At 41.3% G+C, this 15,842-nt stretch overlaps 1 protein-coding gene across 2 annotated transcripts in view; it reads left to right on the forward strand.

Annotated features, from left to right (window-relative positions):
* Positions 1 to 1,549: 1,549 nt before the first annotated feature.
* FRY (FRY microtubule binding protein) overlaps positions 1,550 to 15,842 on the forward strand; it is a 433,556-nt gene continuing 419,263 nt past the window's right edge. For both annotated transcript variants that reach the window (XM_045069583.1, XM_045069582.1), the window contains exon 1: positions 1,550 to 1,666. The gene's annotated coding sequence lies outside the window, so the exon portion shown is untranslated. The remainder of the gene's footprint in view (positions 1,667 to 15,842) is intronic.

Genomic DNA, 15,842 nt, shown 5'->3' on the forward strand with positions numbered 1-15,842 from the left:
GATAAGACAATGAGTCTAGGTTTATATCAACACCATTCACCAAAATCACACACTATACCAGGAATAGAAAAGACAAAGAGGAACTCAATTTTCACTTTTTAATTAGGCTGTGCCTCTTGAACTGAGCTCTAATTCACAGTAAAACTTGTCCTGTGAGTAACAGTCCGGCTTCACTTTCTGTCCCACCTCTCACACCCAGCATATCAGCCCTTGCTAAAATATATGTACTCCAGCCCATCCATGATTGTGCAAAGGTCCCTCCTTTGGTTTTAGTGCCCTAAATCTGGCAATTTGGTTACCTCCCTGGAGTAACATTTACTGTATTGTACTACAAAGACTACCCCCTGAATAGGATGACTACTCCCTGAAGACAGAGCATGCATTATTAATCTTTGTAACCCTGGTAGAGTACCTGGTAAAGATGGACATGGCTTGCTGAATGAATGAATGAATGAATGAACGGAGTACATGTACATAAACTTCTGCCCACAAAGAACAGAATTGTGACATAGCCCAACTATGTGTATATGTAGATTAATCCAAAGCACTATTACTCCTGTTATATTTTGTCTTATTGAGATACAATTCAGATTCGTATCTGAAAGTTGTACAAATCAGTGCTTTTTAGTATACCCAGTTATGCGATTTGATAGTGGTGGCGCACATTTTCATTACCCTAAAAAAAAAAAATCCTACCCATTTAGCGGTCACTCTGCATTCCCCCCACAATCCCCACCTTCTAGCAACCACCAATCCACTTTCCTATCTCCACGGAATTTTAATTAATTTCTTGTCACACAATATACATAGCATCAAATATCAGAGTGCTTCCCTTCGCATGACTGAAAAGAAATAAAACCCGAGGCAGCTTTGCTTTGGTATACAGGTAGAGAATCAATCTCCTTGGTCTGTGACCTTGGACAAGTTGTTGAACTGGATTTTGCTTCTTCGTAAGATGAAGTTTAGACGGTGTGTGAGGGCGCCTTCAGGTTAAAAAATAAACCAGCTAAAACAAAAAACAAAAGAAACCCTCTGGCTATAATCCAATACTCCACCCTAGGGAGCCCTTCCTGGGCTTCCTTAATAAATGTCTATCATTAAGATTTCACCCCGGAACCCCTGCAGCCCACTGCCCTCCCCGCGAAGGGCCCTTCAGAAGATGTTTCCTCTTTTTCTTCTTGGCCGTCCAGTTATTTCTGGGCTGGCCGAGGAGGGAGAAACTGCAGAGCCCAGGAGCGGAGGCTCCGCGCGCGCCGTACCCGCAGGAAGCCTCGCCCAGCCCGGGACCCCACCCTCCCGCGGCGCCCCTGGAGAGAGCCGGCCGCCGCGCGCGCCACCGGCGCGGGAGGGGCGCGGCGCGCGGGGGCGGAGCCAGCGACTTCCGCAACCAATCCCGTCGGCGGCGCGTCCCGGGGGTCCGGGGCTCGCCGGGCGCGCAGGGGGCGGCGCTCCGCTTGACAGTGGCGGTCGCCGGGCAGCGGAGCCGGGGTGCAGCGAGTGGAGCGCAGCTCAGGGAGCGCGAGCGGCACAGGCGGCGGCGGCGCCCGGTCCCTGCCGGATCGGGTTCTCAGCGCAGCGAAGTAGCCCCTCGCGGCGGCAGCGGCGGCGGCGTGCGGGCGATGCTGCGGGTCTCTTCGGGCGCCGGTGTCCTGGCCTCTTCCTAAAGGTACCCAAGCCCGCTCGCCCCCTCGTCCGGCGCACCGCAGCGACCGGCAAGTGGCTTTGTGAAGCTCTAGGCTACCAAGACCGAGTGGTGGGCTGGGAGCGGGGTGGGTGGGGCTGGGCGGGGCTGCGCTGTCTGGGCCGCTTTCCCCGCGAGGAAGAGGGTGGGGGCAGAGGGAAGCGGGGTGGGGGGAGGAGGGCTGTCTCGGGCAGCAGCTGGCTGCATCCCCATCCTCCATCCTCCTCCTGTCTCCATGTGGTTTGAAAGAGGTCCTGTTCCGGGAGAAAGTTTGATGCTGAGACTTAAGGAGCCAGACTCGGGGGTCCCTGAGGCCCGCACCTTGAAAGACAGCTAGAGCACCCAGTTGAGGACACCTGTGTCTGAATGTGGGCATGCAGGAACCCATGCCACTTTCTGACCCAAGCAGCATTCCCGACACAGGCCCTTTCTTGAGGAAATTCCTCTGTGGGACTCTCCCTTCGGGAGGGTCCTTGGGACACAGGACATCCTGAACCGCCACCTTATGGCTTTTGCTTGAAAACCGTGCAGCAGGTAGTCAGTATCCCCCCATCTTCTCTCTCCCTAGAGTGGGCGCTACCAATGTCTGTGCCCCAAGAGCTTCCAAATTTCAAGTCTGCCTTCTAATTAAAGATCCCCCAAACACCAGTGTGTCCAAGGTGCCAGTGATTACTCCTGTCAAATTTGAATAGTTTCTTCTTGCCATATGCTTCCAATCAGCTCTCCTTGAGTGCTGGGCGGGTGCTGTGGAGCACAGGAAAGGGAGGAGAAGTTATAGCCCCGCTTTTCCGATGGGAGATGGGAACAAAGAATACAGAACATGTGTACCCACTTGAAGATAGGAGAAAGTTTTAACCTTCGAAATAAGGCGGGTTAGGTGGGGATTATTTGCTTTACAAAACTTTCTCCAATGTAGAGAAATGATTAGAGGTATAACAGAGTTTTACATAAGATTGTGGGAACAGGCCTATGGTAAAGTAGCTCAGAGTAGAGGTGGTAACATATGGATATCCCTTTGACTTGAAATTAGGTTTCAACGAATATATCTACATATATATCTACAGAATTCTGTCGAATTCTGATCAACCTTCCTGATTATACACATGGATTATTAAGTTTACTTTATTCATTCCTAACCAAGACATTCATACCATAAGACAACTTTATAATACCAATTTTTGTGCTCTGGAGACACCCTTAGCCAAGAACACAGACATCCTGTTTTGAGCCATAAGATTTACCCCCACACCAGGCAACATAACCTCTCTAAGGTTACATCATAAAGAAAAGGAAGCTTCTTTAATAGTGACACAATAGTATTCAAATACTGAGCACATACTATGTACCAGGTATATCACTAAGTTTTTACATAAATTGTGACTTTTTAAAAAGATTTTATTTATTTATTTATTTGACATAGATCACAAGTAGGCAAAGAGGCATGCAGAGAGAGAGGAGGAAGCAGGCTCCCTGCTGAGCAGAGAGCCTGATGTGGGTCTCGATCCCAGGACCCTGAGATCATGACCTGAGCGAAAGGGAGAGACTTAACCCACTGAGCCACCCGGTGCCCCATAAATTATGACTTTAAATCTCACAGTCAACCTGATGAGATATTATTACTCACCCTGTTTCAGAAACAAAAGAGATTATGTAATTTTCCCAAGACTATATGTCAAGGAAGTGATAGAGGTGAGATTTGACCCTGGATCTGTTTGATTCACTGCCCATGCTCTTTACCCCTACCCTATGCTATCTCCCAGCATCTCTTTTTTTTTTTTTTAAGATTTTATTTATTTATTAGACAGACAGAATCACAAGTAGTCAGAGAGGCAGGCAGAGAGAGAGAGAGAAGAGGAAGAAGGGTACCCGAGGAGCAGCCCGATGCGGGATTCTATCCCAGGACCCTGGGATCATGACCTGAGCCGAAGGCAGAGGCTTTAACCCACTGAGCCACCCAGGTACCCCATCCCAGCGTCTCTTGAGAGAGAGTTGCCATATTATAATGTAGTGGGAAATCAAAATATGGCAAATATTATGTGCTGGCCTCTTAGATTCAAACCCTTTTATAGACTATTTTTCCCTCTGGAAACCTAACACTGTTTGCCTGTGCCCAACAAGTATTCCCTTCACCAAAGGGTAACCTCAGGAACTCTCCAGATTCCCCCTAAGCCCCAGTCCCCAGCATGTAAATCAGATGGGAATCTTTAGACATATAACCTCCTTGTCCTTTCAGAGAAGTTGGTTCTGGAAGACAGGTAACCAAGTGTTTCCCGACTGCCACTTAAGGAGCAGTCTCTACCCTCTTAGTCTTCCAAGTCTGTTTTAGCTCTGCACATGTAAGTACATACCACCAGTTGGCAGCAGCACATCCCCTGCACTGTTCACACTGGCACACTCATCTTCCTGTACCAACTGTCAGAGAATTCCTGACATAGGCCTGCCTACTTAAAGGAAAAAACTGAAACAAGGTTGATGGGGATGGTGGTATTTGTCCAGGGAATTCCTATATTCTCCACTGCTGACCAGAAAGGAAATTAACATAGGGCCCCAGGAGCAGGAAGCAGGCCTTCCCCATGGTGTGAAATGCCACGTGTATGGTGTAGCCCATTGTCAATACTACTGAAGCTGTGTGTTCACCGCATAGAAACCTATTTACCTGTTATCTTGGTGATGGGTGTGGCCACACACCTATTTCTGATTCCATTACTCACTTCTATAGTAACACAGTTGTCACTGGCTGAATGGTATCAAAAATTGATGTCACGGTTGTGAAACAGTAAGTTCTGCAACTGTGTCTAAAAATTGGTGTGTGTTGTAATCGACAGCCATTGTTTTCTCATTTCTCCTGCCTAGAGGGGTGTGTGTGTGTGTGTGTTTTCTCTCCCTTGGTATAGTTTTCAACTCTCTCTGGTTCCAAAATGATTTGAAGTACCAAGCCTAAAGAGAAATAGATGCATTTTTGAGCTGAGGCCATATGCTGCCTGGAAACATATCTGTGTAGTTGGCATTTTACTCATGTTACTCTAGTGCTAAGAACCTCAAAGTCCCGTATGCATGCTTTGGGATTTCAGATGGACTCTCCTGTCTAATTATTTCACTCCTTCCCCTGCAGCAGTCGGAAGGTTTGCATTTAGAATACAGCCCCAGCACCTCCCCTCTAAATTCTGTAAACTGTAAGCCCCAAACTGGAGCAGCGCTAATTAAAGTCGGGAAAGTAGAACACGAGGTTTGCTCATTGTCACACTCTTGGAGGAGAATGGGAAACATACCAAAAACATTGTTGGGGATATGAAGTGATGTAGTTTTCTTTAGAATGACTAGTGATCTAAAAATCTATACCAAATTGATACTGCACAGTTTGCCTAAAGTTGGGTTTGTGCAGGTACCTCACTAACTTAAAACTGTCCAGTATCAACAAACTTCTACTCTATTCTGTTCTATTTATAACACTTCTCATTAACTAGCTATCTGTTTTTATTCCCATATTTTGTCAAATCTAAAGTGTCATCAGTTATAAGAAATAACATTTTTATGTTACACAAGAAGACAAAACACTACCAGTTATATTATAACATGTATTCCATCTTAACTGTCATCTTCCATGATACCGTATGAATCAGTCACACTGCTCTCTCATTGCTTTCAGGCCTCCATGTGTTCCGTAGGTTTTGGTACTTTTTCCTGCCTGTTCCTTCATTACTGTTGCTTCCCTAAGCAAAGTGTGAGAGGCACTGGGTTTGCTATATCTCAGTAACATGCTGTAACAGATTCCTCTTCTGTGTCTTTCTTTTTTCAATCTGGTAAAGCATTTGGATCTTGCTTTGCAAGGTAATATGGAAATGCCAAACAAAGACAAATGTTTCCCTTAGTAATATAATATTTATGCCCCACTGCTCTGTTTCTGTGCTGTGGTGCATACACAGGCACATCTTCTTTCAGTGCCAAATCATCACAGAATCTTTTTGAAAACCATTTAAATGGCAATTAAACAGAACACATGCAGTACCAACAATGCCCATAATTTAGAAGTGATAACAAAATGAATAACTGTGACCAAATTTATGCATGTGCAGAGAAATGACAATGGTACTGCCAAGTTATCAGCAGTTTTAAGATACCATCAATATTAAGACACATCCTGATTTCAGAGATGTTAAAATGTGAAAAAAAAATCAGTGAAATATGCTAATCTGTGCCTCCTTCATCTCCTCAACCCTATTGATTCATTCATTCATATAGTCACTCATTCTGTTAGACCAAGCTCCAGGGGTGCAAGGACTTTTTTTGTCTTGTGCTCTACCATCTGTTAGCCACTTAAGGATAGTCCATGACACATAGTTAATCTGCTCAATAAATAAATATCTGTAGAATGAGTGAATGAATAACCTCCTGTGGAAGGCATGGAGGCACATCAAGTAGTTCACTACTCTCCTGCTAGTTAGAAGATGTATTCTTAAAATTATGACATTGACAGAAATGCCAGACATTGAGAAAGGGTATAGGCCAGCATTAACTCCTTGATTTTATTTACAGACCCCTATTCAAAATATGTCATGCCATTACAAAGACTAGTTCAGTATAGAAGAAATTCCATCTTAATCTTTGACCACTGAAAGAATTTCTAACAATTTAATACTCTGATTCTTTCCTGCGATCCCAAATCATAAATTGCTTGAAATTTATGCTTGGTTCAATTTCATGTACTTGTCCTACTGGGTATTTGAGAGTAACCAGGATTAATAGGCACATGCTTTTCCTTCAGTAGGCTCCTCTGACACAGGAATTCAGTGCTGGTGACCTTGTCTGGATGTGTGTTTCTGAGAGAACATGTGTATTTATATACACACACATGCTTTAAGGCCTTGCCTTGCAGTCTACTTTTTGACCACCCCCCCCCAAATGGCCGTCTTGACATTTTGACAAAGAAAAAGATGAAAAGGAAAGAAGAAAGCCTTGATAGGCAATATACTGTCTGTCAGTGCTTCTTCCTTATTGCTTCCTAGTCAAGCAGAGGCCAAAGAGAAAGCTCTATGAAGATGCAACAGAAGGAACTGGCAGGGAACTTCACTTAGCAGCAAACTCTGAAGCAGTCATGAGGATCCAAAGTGAACAATTAGCATTGCCAGGATAACCCCACAGTTCTATTAATGTGATAGCCAGACCTGCAAAGATATGCCCCGATTCCAGTTCCATGAAACTGGGACCTCCGAAACACAATATGTAACCAACTAAGGTCACTTGTGGGCTTCTAATATACATTGTCTGCTTGCTTAGGGAAGAGTAAATGGTGTGTGTCTCTCCCCACGCACAGGCAAAGCAGTGTGTGCTCTGAAGAGACCTGGTGGATGGATCAGAGCTGTCTCTTTCACATAATAGAAAATAATTATTAATTCAGTCTTTTTGATTGTATACTAGTACACTAAAGGAACTTATGTATAATTACTTTCATTAAGTATTGTTAACATGGACCAAGCAGATGACAAATGACAACAATGATTTAAAGATTCTATTTATTTATTTATTTAGATAGCTTGTATCCGCTTTCACCTGAGTGGGGGAGGGACAGAGGGCTAGAGAGAATGTCAAGTGGACTCCACAACTGAGCGTGGAGCTGACCGGGGTCTTGAACTCATGACCCTGAGATAATGACTGGAGTCGAAATCAAGAGTCAGATACTTGAGCCACCTGAGCCACTTGAGCCACCTGAGCCACCCAGGCTCCCCAAAGACGAGAATAATTTAAAACTTGTTTTTACTGAACACAGAGGGTAGGATGAATGAAAAACAGAATAATCTTAGCTGCCAATTCTATGATTAATTGGGATGCTTTAATCATGTATGGTAAGACATGGAGACATGGAAATGACTGTCATAAAGGAAGGAATTTTTTTTTAATTTTTAATTTTTTATAAACATATATTTTTATCCCCAGGGGTACAGGTCTGCGAATCACCAGGTTTACACACTTCACAGCACTCACCAATGCACATACCCTCCCCAATGTCCATAATCCCACCCCCTTCTCCCAAACCCCCTCCCCCCAGCAACCCTCAGTTTGTTTTGTGAGATTAAGAGTCACTTATGGTTTGTCTCTCTCCCAATTCCATCTTGTTTCATTGATTCTTCTTCTACCCACTTAAGCCCCCATGTTGCATCACCACTTCCTCATATCAGGGAGATCATATGATAGTTGTCTTTCTCTGCTTGACTTATTTCGCTAAGCATGATACGCTCTAGTTCCATCCATGTTGTCGCAAATGGCAAGATTTCATTTCTTTTGATGGCTGCATAGTATTCCATTGTGTATATATACCACATCTTCTTGATCCATTCATCTGTTGATGGACATCTAGGTTCTTTCCATAGTTTGGCTATTGTGAACATTGCTGCTATAAACATTCAGGTGCACGTGCCCCTTTGGATCACTACGTTTGTATCTTTAGGGTAAATACCCAGTAGTGCAATTGCTGGGTCATAGGGCAGTTCTATTTATTGTGCTCACAGATCCCTAGAAGCAGGAAGCACATAAGTCACGCAGAGCCACAGGGCAGTGGAGGGAGCATGGAGTGAATGTGGGCAAGAGAAGGTAGCAGGAGAGGCAGGTTTAGGATTCAGTAATTTCAGAGAGCTTTGGGGCATAGAGGCTGTCTGTCCCTAGTTGTCTGGTACCTGGCCCTGGGGTGATTAGGGCAGGTGGACAGCAGTGCTGAGTGTGAGGGTGGGGAATATGGGCTCTGGATTGATTGGTTTGCATATGAAAGGCACACTGGAAGGCAAATTTATCTCTAGGAATGAGCTCACCCTGTGAAGGGCAGTGCCTGCAGTGTCATCAGGACCCCAAGATGTGAGAACATCAGAATACAGAAAATACAAGACATGGTTAATATATGGGGATTTTTAAAATAGTCCAGTAATGAATTAGCCCCATGTACACAAGGAGCATTCAGCCAAATGTGCAGAAATGCCTCAGTCCGGATCTGACACATGGTACTCACCCAGTAAACATTAATTACATCTGAGTTGTGGTACCAGATGGTCCAGCCACGCTCACAGTCAGCCTTCGCTGCATATTGAAGTCAGGTGTGCAGTGTTCATCTTGAGAAAAATAAAAAAAAAATGAGGAACCACACTACATAAAGGATCCCCAAATGAGAGATGAGCCATCCAGGACCAAGAGGAGGCAAAACTGTTAAGTTGTTAAACACATAAATGAACTCCTAAGCAAATACGCCTTTAACTCTAAGGTAACTATATGTTTGGGGTCATTCCTTTCTGTGGATTTGGAATATCAGTTAAAGTCAGGAAACATGAAAATTGTAGGCAACTTATAGAAAGATTGTTTCTGAGTAAAACTGGAGTTGCAAAGAGAATTGTGTATTGTAAATGTACTCAGGAGCACACTTCTCAATGTGAGTTTCTCAAAATAGTACCAGATGTACTGTTGGTGTGGTGATAGGCCTAGGCACACATGGTTCAAATATACCGGTACTTTCCAGATGCTGATGGAGGGCGGCGATTAGTTGGATGGTTGTGGGGTTGGACTTAAGACATTTTAAAAAAATGTTATTAAAGTATAGTTGAGGGGCGCCTAGGTGGCTCAGTGGGTTAAAGCCTCTGCCTTCAGTTCAGGTCATGATCCCAGGGTGCTGGGATCGAGCCCTGCATCAGGTTCTCTGCTCAGTGGTGAGCCTGCTTCCCTTCCTCTCCCTCTGCCTGTCTCTCTGCCTACTTGTGATCTCTGTCTTTCAAATAAAATAAATAAAATCTTAAAAAAAAAGTATAGTTGACACACAGTGTTATATTAGTTTTAGGTGTACAGCATAGTGATTTGACAAGTCTATACATTATGCCATGCTTACCACAATGTAGCTGTCACCATATAACACTATTGCACTACATTATATTCCCTATGCTGTACCTTTCGTCCCTGTGACTTATTCCTTCCACAACTGGAAGCCTGTACCTCCTCCCACACCTTTACCCATTTTGCTCATCTTCCTGCTCCCCGTCCTCTAGTAACCATGAGTTTGTTTTCTATATTTATGGGTCTGTTTCTGCTTTTTTGTTTGACTGTTTTGTTTTTTTAGATCTCACAAATAAGTGAAATCATATAGTATTTGTCTTTCTCTGACTTATTTTATTTAGCATAATGCCCTCTGGGTCCATCCATGTTGTAGTAGATGGCAAGATCTCAATTCCTTCTTATGGCTGAATTATACACACACACATACACATACACATCAATCTCATCTGTATCCATTCATCACAATGGACACTTGAGTTGTTTCTATATTCAAGACATTGCTCTTTATGATGAATGACAGCAGTGCGAGGGGGGTAGAAGTGTTAGGGCTCACAGCCAAGTAAATGAGATGAATTATAGCAACCTCATGATTTCTCTTTATGTGGTAGGTTAATAATTATAATGTCTTTAAAGTCCAGTGACTTTTCCTCAGAATCTTGACCATGCATGTTAAGAAATAATAATGAAAATGTAAGCGGGAGCACCATCTCATAATATAAGAAGGGTAATTTCTTCAGTGAAAACTCTGAGATTGCCTTCTGCTTACAATTCTTTCCATTTGTGGCTTTGCACACATCTCCTTAGCATTGTGTAAGAGCTTATCTATGTTGATGGAAATTGTAGGGATGTTTTTACTGGAGCACAGCTGCTCCCCCATTGTGTTTCCAAACTGACATCATAACTTTAATTAAAGTAGCAATATTAACCTAAATTAGACAGTGAATGATTTTCTACCTCGTTTATGTTGCTGGCCTAGATTTGATGTTGGTCAGGACACTCCTTGGGTTTATCCATACTAGTTAAATGTCTTTTAACCTCCTATATGTTTTGAAATCTAGGCTTTTATGTCCTTTTGAACTCTGATTTCATACACAATTTAGGCCCATGTGAAAATGGAGTATTCAGTGAAACGAGATAATGTGCAGAAACATTTGAATCATCAAGAAAACTGATGATGAACAATTACATCTACACAAGAGCTGCATGTTGCTTTCAACATCAGTGATGCTTGTGAGGCCTTTGCTTCCTGGAGCCCTTTCTTTGTGTTGATGCATATAAGTGAGACCCCATAATGGGAGGGTGAGGTGAGACTGGGGAGCCTTCCTGGAGTTGTTCTCGTGTTTGCATTCTATTTTAGATTTAACCTTTATGAATTTGAATTGCACTCTTTTGGGGGTAGAGTGGAAAGAGACATATTCTCGCTTATCTTGTCAGCCCTACAGCCTAGAAAAGTAGCTATAAATGACAGGTGCTTAATAAGTATTTGCTGATATAAAATATATTGTTTGGTTGACACTAGAATTCCCACCCTTCTTTGGCCTAAAGATTCTTTTATTTTATTTTTTTTACTTTTTATTTATTTATTTGTTAGAGAGAGAGAGAGAGTGAGTGAGCGAGCACAGGCAGACAGTGGCAGGCAGAGGCAGAGGGAGAAGCAGTCTCCCTGCCAAGCAAGGAGCCTGATGTGGGACTCGATCCCAGGGCGCTGGGATCATGACCTGAGCTAAAGGCAGCTGCTTAACCATCTGAGCCACCCAGGCATCCCTGGCCTAAAGATTCTTATTAATTATGAAATAAAAGTTTCACATAATACTTTATACTTTGATAGTTAAATCATCAATAATGAAGTATCAAAAAAAACCCATCAAAACTGAAATTTTAACAAATAGAAGTCATGAAGATAAACTTGGCTAGACAAATTTAAAAATCTGTTATAAATGGGGGATTGCCTGGATTGCTCATTTGGTTAAGCATCCCACTCTTAATTTCAGCTCAAGTCATGATTTCAAGATATTGACATCAAGCCCCATGTCAGGCTCCACACCCAGATTTTCTCTGTCCCTCTCTCTCTGCCTCTCCCCACTCCCTCTTTAAAAAAGGAGGGGGGGAACTATTACAAATGACTATTATTAAAATTCTATGAGGGGCACCCGGGTGGCTCAGTCATTAAGCATCTGCCTTCGGCTCAGGTCATGGTCCCAGGGTCCTGGGATTGAGCCGCACATGAGGCTCCCTGCTCAGCAGCAGGAAGTCTGCTTCTCCCTCACCTCCTGCTGTTTTCCCTGTCTCACTGTGTCTCTCTCTGTCAAATAAATAAATAAAATCTTAAAAAAAATAAAATTCTGTGATATTGGATTGAAAACTAGACAGACAAAAAAAGTATAGAAATTTCCAACTCTGATTTAGTTTACCTAGGGAACTTAATGTAAGACACAAATAAGCAATACCACTTTAAATAAAGGTCAATTACTTAATGGAGTTTGCTAGAACAATAGAATAATAGAAGAAGAGAAAGCAGTAAAAACAGAATAATCTATTTGGTCATAACAAAGTACAGGTTTCTCCAGCTTTCAAAATTAGAGCATTCCTGTGAAACTTTTTGTAAGCCAAGAGGGTGTAAAGAGAAAAAGCAGTTACCATTTTGTAAAAGTGAAAATCTTCTTCAGACTTCTTTTTGTTGGTGAAAACAAGTACTGATGTAGGCCTTTTATAAAAGCTTAATGATAGCAGAGGAAACCTGTGTTGTAATAAATTTAATAATAAGATAAGCCATAGTGCTAAATGTTGTAGAAAAAAATGAAATACCATATGTGTATAATAGATACTTGTCATTAAATATTTGTCCAAATCCACAGGAATACAGCACCAAGAGTGAATCATAATGGAAACTGTGGACTTTGGGTGATTATGATGTGTCCATATTGGTTCATCAGCTGTAACAAATGCACGACTCTGATGGGGGGTTTTGATAATGGGGGAGCCTATACATGTGTAGGGACAGGGTTATATGCAAAATTTTAGGTTCACACTGTGAACCTAAAACTGCTCTAAAAGAATGCAGTCTTAATACAAAAGATAAGGAAAAGAAGGGAGGGAAGTATGGAAAGGAAAGAGGGAAGGAGGAAGGAAGAGGGAAGACGAGCATGTATTTATCCCAGACCTGAAGGCCATGAAGATTTTTCTGAAAGTTCATGTCATCTTATAAAATATGATGCTTTGGAATATAGAAAACTGAAAAGCATTTAAATAAGGAAATATAATTTTTAAAAATTCTAAAAGGTAAAATGACCTGGAGTGAGAAAGAAATGAGAAAGAACACAGGTAATAAAAACTTACTTAATAACTTACTTAATAATAACTTAATTACTTGCTAAAAAATTCTAAAAGGTAAAATGACCTGAAATGAGTAAGTAATGAGAAAAAACACAGGTAATAAAAACGTACCTAAAATATGTAAGACTGGCTCAGTTGGAAGAGCATGTGACACTTGATTTCAAGGTCAAGCCCCACACTGGAGGTAGAGATCACTTAAACAAACAAACAAACAAATAAATAAATAAATAAATAAAATTTTAAAAAATAAAATAAAATATGTAACAAGTTGACATGAATAGGGACTATGTGGCATGACTACTCAGATTCTGGTGTATGGATTGAGGGAGATGAGCAGACATTTCGGACATTGATAAACAAATATCAGATCATCAAATGCTAATGTCCAGAGCATAAGGCACACAGATTAATCACTACCACTTAAAAGTGTAGTTTGTGCTTTGACAAAAAATCAAAAGTGATTTGGAAAATTGGAAGTCTGTATCTACTGACTTCTTTTTCCTTTGTTAAATCAGTAAAACAAAAATAATAATAATCCTTGAACCACCACTAAAGAAGTTAGATCATAGGGACTTTATGCAGAAACCACTTAAGACAGAATTACATATAAGGATTTTCTTCTTTTACTTAGATGCTTTTCTAAACAGTAGAAATAAATCCAACAGAAGAATTCAGTGTGGACACTCACAGGCTCTAATAGCACATTAGATGCTTTAGTTGTGTCTCTTAAAAGCATACTTATCTGAAACAGCACTTAAGGTTTTGAAATTTGATCTCACTTATCTATAACAGTACTTAAAATTTGGAAATTTGGTCTCAGTGCTCACAAAATGTTCACTTCAGCAGTTTTTTTTATTTCTATAGCAACTGCAGGTGGAAACTGTCTTGGTAAGTACTGCATGGAAATGAAAAATAATTTTCTTCACTATGAAAATGATCAGAATAAAGGTCAGAGTTCTTTTGAACAATGGCTACATTATCTTGGGTATGTTTTTGGAGTGGGGAGAGCTTTGATTCAGACTGACCTGGACTTTCCACCCCCTCATCCACAGAAAGAGACGTGAATCAGCACCTGTTGAAGACTGTGTGGCCAGTGCCAAGCCAATGGCATCACAATGTCTTCTTACCTCATTTCACCCTCACAGCCACCCCCTTACACCCTCTGTGTAATAGACGCAGTTATTATCTCTATTTTCCAGGTTAGGAAAACAAAGAACAAAGAGGCTAGATATTTCGCGTAATGTCACTCTGATAGCAAGTGAAGAAGTTGAGGGAAGAACTCAAGAGTGTCTGACCCCAGAATCATGAATTTAAGCACCTACATAATCCTCCCAGGGTGTATGCTTACATCTATCAGTCTTGGCTTTCTTTGGCCACTGAATTCTACTGGGTAACTTCGTTGAGTTTGCAAGAGAATATATATAAAATATCTAGTGCACTAATGGCCTGGTACGGAGTAGTTGCCTATTGTTATTGCTACTCTTGTTGCTTTTGGAAATGACTGTAATGTGACAGTCTAGTGAAAATCCTAGCTATTTTTGTCTCTCAAATTTAGCCCAGTAATGTCCATTGCTATGGCAACCATTCTATCAAGTCGTTCATCATCATACAGCTATAGGCACTTCCTTGCTGGCACCCACAGCCCAGTCTAGAACATCTCTTCTCCTCTGGTACCTATCTTTTTTGCCTTACATGGAATGTCTAGATGACTAGAAAGCAGCAGAAGTGGAAACAAACACTTTAAAGTGGGAGCACAGATTGGCATTATTCTTTGCAGGAATTCTCTGTACCCACTCTTCAGAAGAGTGGAATTAAATCCACCAAAAGTAGAACAAGTAGAGTGTTGAGATGCCACTCAGTGCTCTGATGCCAAGAATTGGGGAACTCTTACCTTCATTTGCTATTGTCTTTCTTTCTTTCTTTCTTTCTTTCTTTCTTTCTTTCTTTCTTTCTTTTTCTTTCTTTCTTTTTTTCTTAACATATAATGTGTTATTTGCTTTAGCGGTCCAGGTCTGTGAATCACCAGTCTTACACAATTCACAGCACTCACCATAGCACATACTGTTATCTTCTCAAGTAAGAAGAAAACCATTGGCAACCCTAAGTTTACTCTTGAAGCAATGACTAAATAGAGTGCATTTAATTACAGATTCCATGAGTTCATAAGTAGTTAGCCGATCTTAAACGTTCTTGTTAATATATTGTAGCAAGTGAAATCTACATTGCATTCCTCTTGGCTTTTCCTTAAAGAGATGCTGGGGCATCTATTTGGGAATTTTTGGAAATCGGTTATGAAATTGCTTTTTTATTCCCACAGGTTCAACATCTTGGCTATGTGACCTCTCATTAATACATTTAAAAAATATCTTAGGCGTACTTAAGGTACATTAAAATATAGTTTACTATTAATGTTATTAAAATATTTTTATTATGCAACTAATGTATTCAATGTAGAAAAATTTAAAGATTTAGTTAAACAGAAGAAAATAAAGCCACCAATTATCCTACCTTCCAAATGCAATCACTGTTTGCATTTTGCATGTTCCCTCCCATATTTCTTTTCTTCACACATTATACACAAAAAAAATGGAATCATTTAATATACTGTTTTGTAAGTTGCCTTTGTCAGCTAACACAATTTATCCCAAATGTCTTTCCATGATAGTAAATCATTATATAGCTTTTTAGACAAGCTGAAAGTTACCAGACCTTGGTCCTTGTGTTTTGAAACACCAGAAAAGCTTCCAGTTAGCCCCAAGACTGAGGACTATGTCTGTCTCATACCACTTTCTTGAGGAGTTTTAGAGTAGCCTAAGATTGTTTTCACTTGGAAAGTAAGAACTCTACATCTGGATTCCTACCTCTGCCTCATATTAGTACTCTTGTTATCATGAGTTTCCCATATTTTCATCATCTAGGGAGGGGTCTCAGAGCCTTCGTGGTGATTCTAACATGGAAGCGCAAATGAGCTTTTTCTGCTTTGCATCCTCTGACAGATGCATGTGAGGAGACACACAACCCTGCC

Source organism: Mustela putorius, unplaced genomic scaffold, assembly GCF_011764305.1.
Source record: "Mustela putorius furo isolate JIRA1106 unplaced genomic scaffold, ASM1176430v1.1 tig00003942_pilon_pilon_pilon, whole genome shotgun sequence".
NCBI lineage: Eukaryota > Metazoa > Chordata > Mammalia > Carnivora > Mustelidae > Mustela > Mustela putorius.